The sequence below is a fragment of the Ovis canadensis genome, chromosome 2, assembly GCF_042477335.2.
Source record: "Ovis canadensis isolate MfBH-ARS-UI-01 breed Bighorn chromosome 2, ARS-UI_OviCan_v2, whole genome shotgun sequence".
In the NCBI taxonomy this organism is placed as follows: Eukaryota; Metazoa; Chordata; class Mammalia; order Artiodactyla; family Bovidae; genus Ovis; species Ovis canadensis.
In genome coordinates this window covers 168388754-168402279 of record NC_091246.1, presented here as the reverse complement: position 1 = coordinate 168402279, position 13526 = coordinate 168388754, and positions in this window count along the sequence as shown.

Genomic DNA, 13526 nt, shown 5'->3' with positions numbered 1-13526 from the left:
GATGACACCACAATTATGGCAGGAAGCAAAGAGGAACAAAAGAGCCTTTTGATGAAAGTGAAAGAGGTGAGTGAAAAAGTTGGCTTAAGGCTCAACATTGAGAAAACTAAGATGGCATTCGATCCCATCACTTCATGGCAAATAGATGAGGAAAGAGTGGAACCAGTGACAGACTTTATTTTTGGGGCTCCAAAATCACAGCAGATGGTGACTGCAGCCATGAAATTAAAAGGCACTTACTCCTTAGAAGGTAAGTTATGACCAACCTAGATAGCATATTCAAAAGCAGAGATATTACTTTGCCAACAAAGGTCTGTCTAGTCAAGGCTATGTTTTTTCTAGTAGTCATGTACAGATGTGAGAGTTGGAGTATAAGGAAAGCTGAGTGCCCAAGAATTGATGCTTTTGAATTTTAGTGTTGGAGAAGACTCTCGAGAGTCCCTTGGACTGCAAAGAGCTCCATCCAGTCCATCCTAAAGGAAAGCAGTCCTGAATATTCATTGGAAGGACTGATGCTGAAGCTGAAACTCCAATACTTTGGCCACCTGATGTGAAGAGCTCACTCATTTGAAAAGACCCTGATGCTGGGAAAGATTGACAGTGGAAGGAGAATGGAACGACAGAGGATGAGATGGCTGGATGCATCACCAACTCAGTGAACATGAGTTTGAGTGAACTCCAGGAGCTGGTGATGGACAGGGAGGCCTGGAGTGCTGCAGTCCATGGGGTCACAAAGAGTCGGACACGACTGAGCGACTGAACTGAACTGAACTGAATCTAGGGAAACTGAATATGTAGTCTATAGATCAATAGTACCAATAGGACCCTGGAAACTTGTGACAATGCAAATGTGTGGGCCTCAGCTTCCTGAATGTGAATCTCTGGGCATGGGGCTCAGGGATTCATTTAATGAAGTCTCCACTGGGCCTGATAAATAAGGAATTTGGGAAGCTTGAATAAGTCTTTTTTCTCTTTGTGTTATTTATTACCAGTAAAATGATCCAAGACAGACACATGGCAGAAACCTGCTTCTACCGTAGACCAGCGTCACTGGTAATAGAGGGCATTCCTCTAAATCTGCATCTTGGCTTAAAGTTCTCTATAATGTGACCCAGGGAAAGTCACTTACTATGGATCTTCCTCAGTTTTTCCTTCAATAAAATAGAAATAAGGATAGTGCCAACCCCCATAATGTTGTTGAAAAGAATAATTATTTGACAGATATGAAAGACTTAGTATCAAGCATATAATAGATACTCAATAAATATTAGCTATTAATATTATTCTTCACCCATATTTGGAGAATATTTTAGAGAGTTGAAACTGTCTGACAGAGTTACAGGGACTTGAAAGAAAGTGGATAGTCATTTGCATTAAATAATGCTTTAAATCTTCAAAAGGCCAATTTGAAAATATTATTTTATTGCTGCTACATGGTTGGAAATGCATGAAAAAGAAAAAGAAAATAATTACCATTCTTTAATTGCTGCTGCTGCTGCTAAGTTGCTTCAGTCGTGTCCAACTCTGTGCGACCTCATAGACGGCAGCCCACCAGGCTCCCCTGTCCCTGGGATTCTCCAGGCAAGAACACTGGAGTGGGTGCCATTTCCTTCTCCAATGCATGAAAATGAAAAGTGAAAGTGAAGTCGCTCAGTTGTGCCCAACTCTTCGCAACCCCATGGACTGCAGCCGACCAGGTTTAGGCCTGTCAAATTTCTGACTTTCACAAAACAAAAACTGGCATGATATTTCAGGATTCAGATCATTAGTACACGTTGGTTTTCCACATCACTCAAAGGGCACGATATTCTAGTCTTAACCTAGTCATTATTTAATCTGTATTGCCTTTCTCTGATATACCTGTTCAGTCTAAAGTGCTACCTCTGTTGAAGCAAAAGGATAAGGGTTTTAGGAGGTAAGCTTTATAGTGACTTGCTGCCATTAATCTACCTTTGGGGCAAACCCAAGCATGTAGTCAAATTCAGCCTCATGAATCATAAGCTCCCGTGTCTTATACTCACAATGTGTGAAGGGGAGCAGAACTGAATAGAAGATTGAATGTCCTCAGAGGAAGTGGAAGTTTCTAACCTGTCAAAACAGAGAAAAGCTGTTTTCTGCAATTGTAGGATATAACCAAGGACTCTCATGATAGGGAAGATTTCACAATAGATCACATGCATTAAGTAACAGTCATACCTGACTCTGTTCTTTTATCACCCCATGATAAATGTGTAGCATGGTGTAGAATCAATGACTTTCGGAAGTTATATTAATCATCCTGCAACATTAAATGTTAATCTGCTTTATTCTTTAATAGGCCTTTCTCTTTAATCATTGTCAATTCCATGATTATTCTTTGTGATGCTCCTACTTTCCGGATGGCAAGGACTTGTTTCTGGCACACTTTTAGCAACAGCATAGAAGATGAAATTGTCCCATGATTTAACCAAAAAAAAAAAATCATATTCCTTCTGTAATCCTAATAGATTATTGTAATGTGGCAATTATTTGTAATATTCTCAGAACTGTATTTTTTAACTGTCAAATCATCAAGCACACTTCCAAATGATTTTCTGTGTCTTTTCCCACCTCCGTTTTACAATTATTTATGCTAAGTGTTCTCCTAGTCCTGGAATCCTTTGTAAGATTAAGTAATAATTTGCAAATGGATTCCTTTTGACATGTTCTTCCCATTCTGATAACATCTTTATTTATCTGACTTCATTAATATAAGCCACACTACTCAGCTTATTATTCATAAATTTTATTAAGATGATCATTGAGAACAATTTGAAAAAATGCTGTTCATTGCAGCTGTTTCCTGGCACCATTCTTTTAAACAAAAGTCTTTAAATATACAAATAAATATTATGTTTAGAAGATTAATGAACAGAGACTGTAGGACATTTTCTCTTTCCAATACCATATATAATTGCATGATGGTTTTGTTTCAAATAAACTTATTTGGAAATGTAAATTTCTAAAACTTTACTTGATAAAGAATAAACTTCAGAATTTCTTTATCTTTCATTTTCAGTATAACAGAAAATATGTCAGGCTAGTAGAAACATTCAACATAAAAAAAGACATCAAATAACGTGACTTTTATCCAGGATAAATTATTGGTTATTTGCCTACATGCTCTTATATTTGGTCTATTATTAAACTTTTTAAATTTTGTTCCTTAGTGATCAAAACAGAAAATGAAGAAATTTAAATATTAAGTTATCAGATATGATATGTTGATTTATTTATGGATGATGAGGAGTCAGTGAAAGTAAAGGGAGAGGGTGCTTAAATAGGTGTTCCTAAATTGTTGGATCCTTACTGAACTCCACCAATGTTTTGGTAATATGTAAAATCTAAATTATTTCCCCCAATTTTCAAAATATTAGAAGTACCATAAGAACACGAAAATTCTTAGTCTTTATAGCCTTCTGTAGAAGTCAGTCTGTAAACTCCTAATTCACAAAATAACAAGAATTTATCGAGAATTTGTTGGAGAAGATTCTTGAGAGTCCCTTGGACTACAAGGAGATCCAACCAGTCCATCCTAAAGGAGATCAGTCCTGAGTGTTCATTGGAAGGACTGATGTTAAAGATGAAACTCCAATATTTTGGCCACCTGATGCAAAGAACTGACTCATCTGAAAAGACCTTGATGTTCAGAAAGACTGAAGGCAGGAGGAGAAGAGGATGATAGAGGATGTGATGGTTGGATGGCATTACCGACTCAATGCACATGAGTTTGAGTAAACTCTGGGAGTTGGTGATGGACAAGGAGGCCTGGTGTGCTGCAGTCCATGGGGTCACAACGAGTTGGATACAACTGTGCGACTGAACTGAACTGAACTGATTGAGGATTTATTTTCTCTGTGTCAGGTGTTCTTCTGAGCGCTTCTTACCAATGTGACACAAATACTCTCATTTAGTGTAGCTAGAAATTAATGTTTGTGATATGAATAATTTCCCCATTGTTATTAAGAGGCCTAAAATGAATTAACAGATGAGATATACGTGTTTCAAATGGCTACTGCACTGAAGACAGTATTTGTATGCCAAATACTAAAAGTACTTTCCTATATATGCCAAGCACCCTTGCAGCTAAACTGAGGCCAGTTTATCTGCATGTCTATCTCTAGTTACTGGACTACGAATTGAAGTGAAGAGTGTAGCTTCTCACCAAGGCAGATAAGGAAGTGCTTCTTCTTGTTAAGGCTAGTTTAGAGACATGTTTCAGATGCTGAAATTACAAAAATGTAGAAGTCTACCTGTATTAGTTTCCTAGGGTTGACCTAACAAAGTACTACAAAACCAAGTGACTTAAAGAACAGAAATTCACTATTGCCTGGTTCTTGTGGCCAGAACTCTGTAATCAAGACATCAGGAGGGCTGTGCTTTCTCTGGAGGTTCCAGAGAAGAATTGGGTTTCTACCTCCTTCTAGCTTCTGGTAGCTTCAGACATCACTTGGCTTGTAAATAGCCATTCTTCCCTGTGTTTCTTCACACTGACCACCCTCTCTGTGTATCTGTTTCTGTGCCCAAATTCTGCCACTTTATAACAGCACTGTTAAATTGTATAAGGGCCCACTCTAATGATTTCAACTTAACTTCATTGCATCTGCAAAGACCCTATTTTGAAGTAAGGTCACATTCTTGAGTACTAGTGCTTTGGGTTTCAACATTTTTTTTTTTTTTTTTTTTTGCAGGGAAAAAAACCACTCAACCTGCATTACACATGAAACCAAGAAATCAATCTTTAACATTTCAGCACACTGAGATAAGAGGATTGAGGTTTTATATATATATATATATATATACATATATATATATATATACACACACCACAGGATAGCTTCTATTCTTATCTTATACTATGACTTATTCTATGCTATAATACTAAGATCATGACACTTGGTCACGTCACCTCATGGCAAATAGAGGGGGAAAAGGTGGAAAGAGTGACATATTTTATTTTCTTGGGCTCCAAAATCACCGCAGATGGTGATTGCAGCCATGAAATTAAAAGATGTTTGCTTCTTGGAAGGAAAGCTATGACAAACTTAGACAGTGTATTAAAAAGCGGAGACATCATTTTACCAACAAAATCAGTATAGTCAAAGCTATGGTTTTCACAGTAGTCATGTATGGATGTGACAGTTGGGCCATAAAGAAGGCTGAGCACTGAAGAATTAATGCTTTTGAACTGATGCAGAAGCTGAAGCTCCAATATTTTGACCACTTGATGCAAAGAGCTGATTCACTGGAAAAGATCCTGATGCCGGGAATGATTGAGAGCAAGAGGAGAAGGGGCAACAGAGGATAAGATGGTTGGATGGCATCACTGACTCAATGGACATGATTTTGAGCAAACTCAAGGAGAGAGTGAAGGACAGGGAACCCTGGCATGCTTCAGTTCATGGGGCTGCAGGGAGTCAGATACATTTTGGCCACTGACAACAATACCACCTCTGCACAATTTTCCTTTTCAGCATTTCTATTCCAATGTAATGGCTGCTTGACCCAGTTGAATAAAACTATCTATGGGCAATATAACAAATTCTGATGCATAACCTTAGTTAAACCCCACATCACTCTAAAACACTTGTCCTGTTCATTTGTTACACACTTTACCATTTTCCTCACTGACTGCTACTGCTAAGTCGCTTCAGTCGTGTTCGACTCTGTGCAATCCCATAGACGGCAGCCCACCAGGCTCCCTCGTCCCTGGGATCCTCCAGGCAAGAACACTGGAGTGGTTGCCATTTCCTTCTCCATCCTCACTGAATATTAGTGGTTAATATCCCATTAAGACTCATAATCAACCCTAATTTGTTTTCTATCTCTTAAGAAAATGGCAGTCACAATAATTAAGTGAACCCTATACCTCTGTGAAATGTCTATTAGAATAATCAGCATGAAAATAATGCCCTAAATTTATGCATGGAACTACAAGATTCTCAATAATATGGCTCCAGCCCACTCCATACCTCTCTCCTTATAACAGATAAGGCAGATATACAAAATGATGGGAAACATTTCATATGAAGATTTTTCAGATTCTTATGCCTTTATTCATGCAGTTTTCTACATATAATTGATCCACTTTCACTCCTCTCCCAGCTCTTCTATATGTATGCCTTAAAGAAAAAAGAAAAAAAAAAACTCACATATAGTTAAGGAGTCAGCTTTGAAGTATTCTCTAATCCTTTTAGGTAGAAATTGGCAATTAGTTAGAGTAGCACTGTGTTGCTTTAATAAACTCCCTTATAACGTCAGAGAACTGATATGTTTACATACTTAGTCCAGTGACAATGTTCTTGGTCAGTGATGATTAATGGATTGCATCCTTCCATCTCAAGGTACTACTTTCCTTGTTGGCACAGAAAAATGTTAAAGAAAAAAATAGATGGCACATTGATACATGAATATGCAGCCCTTTTATGGGAAAACAACTTTTTGGACAATTCTGTTTTAGCAGTCAATTAGCTCTTCTTCACTTGGTACCTAAGTACTGACAGCCCTTACACATCACTTCTTTTATAGGATCTGCTATACTAAATTACATTCTGCATTATTTTTTTCATGATTTTTTTCTCCAAATAGATTCTGAATTTATTGTGAGAATACATAAAGCTTTGATAATTGTGTTTTCTCAGAGTCCAGAATTTTACCTGGTACAGGGAAGGAAAAAATAAATGTATATTTCACTTATTTACTGGATGAAGCAAATTTGTTCCTTTCTGCTACTATTATTACTTTCATTGTCCTGATTTATGGTGTCATACAATCAAACATGATCAAAAGCAATCAAATGTATTGGTAATATCTGCTTATTTTTCCCAGCTCTGAAAGGTAGTCGGCTATATTCATAGCTAAGCTTTTTAACTAGGCCTAAAACCCTTAATCAACATCTAACATTGCTAGAGGCATCTAATTGCTCAAGTAGTCAAGTAATAGAATGTGAAAACATATTTTATATTAGTAAAGTCTCATAACATCCAATTTGGTTATTACTGTTTCCAATGTTTTGAAACTCATTGTTATTTCTAGGAAGTTTATATGGTAATGAATTTCTCCTATTTTATTTATTGCTCAGAATTGTTTGGGCTATGGCATTCACACTGATCATGAAATAACTAAAACTAACAAACTGTGGGGAACTAAACAGGAAGAAGGAAAGTCTGAATATGCAGCTGCATGGAACTGCACATATTACAATTTATTTTAAAATTTTATGATTGGTTTCAATTTTATTATGTATAGTTCCACATTTTTATTTGTTTCCACATGTGTGAGCTAAAATGAATTGTTGTAATTAGTATAAATTGCTATATAAGAGAAATAAAGAAGTTAAAGCTATCTTGAGGCCACTATAGCTCAAAATTTGGTCAGGAATGTCCCAATTCCTCTTCACCACATGCCATCATTAAAACGTCACACACTTACTGAACAGAATTTTTAAAGAAACCCGACAGCAAAGTCAATAACATTACTTCTGGATTACAAATCTCATCACAAAATTGCATCAAGCAGCATATCTGCTGTCATTAAACCAATATCGAAATATTTGCAAACGGTTGTTTTATAAATTTGAATTATAGCTGCCCAAATTCTGTATTCCTCAAAAAAACTCAACAACTCATCTTTTTTATAATGCTCTAAGTGCCTGAAATCCCAATATAAACTCCATAATCACTTACACATATATGCAAACAAAAGGCAAATGTGGCTTTTCAAGCCACAAATTCTGATTGGTGAAATATAACTTAGTTTTGTATACTAAATTCATTTTAATTTTCAGACTCTTTTCTCACTATGGTAGAAAAATCAGTTAGTTAACATTAGGTAAACTTGATCACTCTAGTATTTTTTTTTTCAGTCATTTCAAGTTTAAATTCAGGCAATCAAGATTTCTCTTTCTCTCTCTCTCTCTCACTCTCCCCTTTCCATGGGCTGGATAACTTAGGTATCCATGCGCTGGATGACTTAGGTATCCATGCTTAAACTTTTCATGACCTCAAGAGGAAAAGTCTGATGAGGGGTTAGTTTCTGTCTGTGATGGCCCTGCTGAGTTCTAAACTTCTCCTTACATCCCAGATATCATGGTGCTTCCACACTGGCAGCTGCTTTACTGGACACAATTTCCACTGGTCACCAATTACATAACCCAATCTGATATTTTCTAGCATCCTGGTCAGCTCATTTGAACTCTTTCTCATGCCCTGCAAATGCTGTATTCTGCTCCACTTAATGTGCATTGTAAAAATTCCGTCACTTACTGTCTCAGTCATCCATATAGGAAGTGGATCACACAGCTCTTATAGTTTCACAGTCCGCAAAACTACCATGGTGTTTTATCACACCCCCCAATTCAGCCTGGAATTCTGAGCACAGAGTTCCCATTTACAGATTCTCATTCTATGCTTACAAATTCTCAGCAGTTAAACTCATCTTAGACTTCATTATATTCCAATGATCATCATTATTTATTTGATAAATGTACTTTTGTTACAATTTAAGCAAAACAGAACTTCCTAGGTGGTGCTGGTGGTAAAGGAGATATAAGAGATGTGGGTTCAATCCCTGGGTTGGAAGATCACTTGGAGAAGGAAATAGCAACCTACTCCAGAATTCTTGCCTGGAAAATCCCATGGACGGAGGAGGCTGGCAGGCTACAGTCCATAGGATCACAAAGAGTTGGACATGACCTTGACAGGCATGCATACCTCTGGTCAGTGTTGGGCAGCATCGTCCCTTTGCAAACTGAACCATTAGCACTCTCATTTCTCTTCTGGTTTGATCAGCGTGATAGCCTTTCACTGGATATGTTAGTTCATGCCTGTCAAGGTAACCCAAGACTCTTGTCTGCCTCAAATACTATGCCACCAGGCCTCTCCACACTTGGACCATACAACTGGTTATTCCTATACTTATTTACCCTCCTCTAAATAGTATTCTGACAGACTACCTTAAATTGTACAAGTAATGTACTGTGCTGTGAAAGTACTGCTCTCAATATGCCAGCAAATTTGGAAAACTCAGTAGTGGCCACAGGACTGGAAAAGGTCAGTTTTCATTCTGATCCCAAAGAAAGGCAATGCCAAAGAATGCTAAAACTACCGCACAATTGCATTCATCTCACAAGCTAGTAAAGTAATGCTCAAAATTCTCCAAGCCAGGCTTCAGCAATACATGAACCGTGAAGTTCCAGATGTTCAAGCTGGTTTTAGAAAAGGCAGAGGAACCAGAGATCAAATTGCCAACATCCACTGGATCATGGAAAAAGCAAGAGAGTTCCAGAAAAACATCTATTTCTGCTTTATTGACTATGCCAAAGCCTTTGACTGTGTGGATCACAATAAACTATGGAAAATTCTGAAAGAGATGGGAATACCAGACCACCTAACCGGCCTCTTGAGAAACCTATATGCAGGTCAGGAGGGAACAGTTAGAACTGGACATGGAACAACAGACTGGTTCCAAATAGGAAAAGGAGGACATCAAGGCTGTATGTTGTCACCCTGCTTATTTAACTTATATGCAGAGTACATCATGAGAAATGCTGGGCTGGAAAAAGCACAAGCTGCAATCAAGATTGCCTGGAGAAGTATCAATAACCTTAGATATGCAGATGACACCACCCTTATGGCAGAAAGTGAAGAGGAACTAAAAAGCCTCTTGATGAAAGTGAAAGAGAAGAGTGAAAAAGTTGGCTTAAAGCTCAACATTCAGAAAACGAAGATCATGGCATCTGGTCCCATCACTTCATGGGAAAGATGGGGAAACAGTGGAAACAGTATCAGACTTTATTTTTTGGGGGGCTCCAAAATCACTGAAGATGGTGACTGCAGCCATGAAATTAAAAGATGCTTACTCCTTGGAAGGAAAGTTATGACCAACTTAGTATATTGAAAAGCAGAGACACTACTTTGCCAACAAAGGCCCATCTAGCCAAGGCTATGGTTTTTCCATTGGTCATGTATGGATGTTAGAGTTGGACTGTGAAGAAAGCTGAGCACCAAAGAATTGATGCTTTTGAACTGTGGTGTTGGAGAAGACTCTTGAGGGTCCCTTGGACTGCAAGGAGATCCAACCAGTCCGTTCTAAAGGAGATCAGCCCTAGGCGTTCTTTGAAAGGAATGATGCTAAAGCTGAAACTCCAGTACTTTGGCCACCTCATGCACAGAGTTGACTCACTGGAAAAGACTCTGATGCTGGAATGATTGGGGGAAGGAGGTAAGGGGACAACAGTGGATGAGATGGCTGGATGGCATCACTGACTCAATGGACGTGAGTTTGAGTGAACTCCGGGAGTTGGTGATGGACAGGGAGGCCTGACATGCTGCGATTCATGGGGTCTCAAAGAGTCAGACACGACTGAGTGACTGAACTGAACTGAACTGAACTGAACTGAACTGAATGTACTGGTGGACACTCATACACTTTATTGTATATGAATATATCAGCATATTTTGTGTACCACACTCTCAAGAGTTTTACTTCCTATTTGATGTCAGAATACTTACAAGAAAGACTTTTTTTCTGTGTCTACAAGACTGAAAATATAGCAAATTTACTTTCAAAAGTGTCTTCTTACATGGAGTCCCAATGTCCTTTTCTCAAAATTCTACAGCATGCACATTCCTGGTCTATAATATCAACTAGTATAAATGCTGTGTGAATTTTTTAAGTGACCACTTGAAGTAGAGTTGCTCAACGATAACAGATCTTTGACTATAATTCTGGTGCATTTACCCAATTTGCTGCAAAACTTGGCTGTTATTGGCTGTTTATAAATATTTATCCAAGGTTTATTGTTACTTGGGCTTCCCTGGGAGATCAGATGGTAAAGAATATGCCTATAATGCAGGAGACTCAGGGTTCAATCCTTGGGTCAGGAAGATATCCTGGACAAGGGAATGGCTACCCACTCCAGTATTCTTGCCTGGACAATTCCATGGACAAAGGAGCCTGGGAGGCTACAGTCCATAGCGTCACAAAGAGTCAGACACAACTGCATGATTAACACTTTAACACTATTGTTAAGCACATAAATGTCCAAAACATTTAACTGTGCTTAACTTGTTTCTGTAAGTGAGACTCTATTTGCTGGGGAAGCATAGTCAAAAACACACCAAGAGCACTTCACAGAGGAGAGCCATCTGACAGCTAGCAAAGCAAAAAAGTGAGGGTGAGAGAGAAAGCCTGGGAACCTCTGTACCTGTGTAAGTACTGTGCATAAGTACCTCATACTCAACTAGCACCAGGCAGCCGCCAGTTATTATTGATTCCACACAGCTGAATCACACAGACTTCATTCTCTCTGGGACTTAGCCAGAAACAAGGTTTATTAAGCCTTAGATCACTTTATCATCAAGGGTAACTCCTCACTCTAAGGGCCATTAAGAGCGCTTTATTATTAGTTTGTAATTTTGTATGTTTTAAGTGGAATGACATTATTTTGCCCAAGTGAATAAAATGAAGTACAGTAATTGTAATTGCTATTGCCAGACTCCATAGTGAGCCTCACAGGATTTTCCAAAAGTAAAACGACAATGCATCATCACCAACCTGGCGACCATCCCGGCACGATGATTTCTGGCATATTTCCAACATTTTTCAACAATTCTTGGGTGTCCCCGCGTAAGATATATGGCATGTCAAAGAGCAGATTCATTACCTTTCCTCTTTTTTTTTCCTTCTGTACAAGATAATCCTTCATCATTGACTCATTTTTTAAAGGAGTCCTCCAGTTAAAAATATATCAAGATCTTACCACCAGATTTCTTGACACTGTCTCGTTATTACAGAAAAGAGTATGTTCGAGGAAACTAATGGGTGGTATAATGGCCGCATGACAAAGCACGGCACTATACACACAAGATGGATAGCATTGACATAAGATGATAAACGAGTACCTGAACATTCATGGGGATTAAACTGTATTCAGTTAAGAAAAGTGCGATGGAGAATTAAGGAGAACCAACATTATAGAAAATCTGAATATAACAAATTCTTTATGCCTTAGGCCAACATTACCTGGATCCTTTCCTGAGAGAGAATCTCATCATGTGATGCTTATTCTTTTGCCCACTCCCCTGCCTGTTCTCTTGCTCCATTTCTCTCCATACACAGGCAGTACTCATAAGAGACACATGAAAGGACACACTTGTAACCAGCCACCCTGACCTCCCTCAGTTTGGCTACTTTTGTACCTGACCAGGGTTTTGTTCTGCTTATACCCTCCTCTTAAAACCACTTTCCTTCCCTTACTCTTTGCTCTACTAATTTAAGACCAGAGTAGATCTGGTTCTTCCAGAAACATTTGATTTGCAGTGAAAAAGAAAGTGAACTGGAACTAACTTAAGTCAAATTGTGGATGCCACATGAGACAAGCCACTTCTCACAGAACTACGGCACAGCCCAGTGATTAGGAAATAGTCTTGATGAGGCTTTCACAGACGAAGTTCCAGTTCCCTCGCACATGGTGACGAGCTTTGAATCCGGCCTTACCCAAACTCTGCTAACACTCAGCTGGATATCTGTTGCATCTGCCTGTGGGGTTGGTATCAATGAATAAACAAGCTTCATACAAGTAACATTTAGAAATTATTTTCAGAACAGGCATGGAAACTTTCTTCATCATTCTCCATAATCCTCAAAGAGAATGTTGAAGAATTCCAAATGTCCTTAATTTGAACATGCCCTCCCCTCGAGGAGGGCATGGCAACCCACTCCAGTATTCTTGCCTAGAGAATCTCATGGACAGAGGAGGCTCACAGGCTATAGTGCATACGGGTGCAAAGAGTCAGACACGACTGAAGCGACTTACCACACGCACCACACAAAACTACTGATATTTACTGAAATCTTTAAACAACAACAACCTGAAAACACTAACTTGTGTCCATTTTGTTTGATTTAAAGTACAATGTGCTTTCAGAATTTCAGAGTTAAACATATCATGTAATATATCTAGATAGCCTCTTGGTACTGTACATGAAGAAAATAAACCTAAGTAGGTTTACTAAATTATTTAATTAAGGATACATTTCAAAAGCAATATGACCTTTAAAGGGGTCCATATAATACTAAGCGGATAGAAATTAGACTCCAGAGGCAATTATATAGTTGATTAACCATGGTTAGTCTCTGTACCACCATATTAAATATTCTTATCCTAGTTTATCTTCTTTTAAAATACATGATAATTGTACTTCATAGGGTTATTTGAGAGATACATAAAATATCAGAAACTCATAGATCAGTAACTAGCATAGAACAGGCCACCAAATAACTTTTCTCTTTCTACTTAACTCATATTTAGTTGAATTTATGATACTATTCATCTCTTTAATGCATTCGATAAGTGTACACCATATACTTGGTTTCTCTGGTAGCTCAGTTGGTTAAAAAAAAAAAAAAATCCTCCTCCAATGGATCTGGGTTTGAGACCCGGGTTTGATCCCTGGGTCAGGATGATCCCCTGGAGAAGGAAATGGTAGCCACGTCCAGTATTCTTG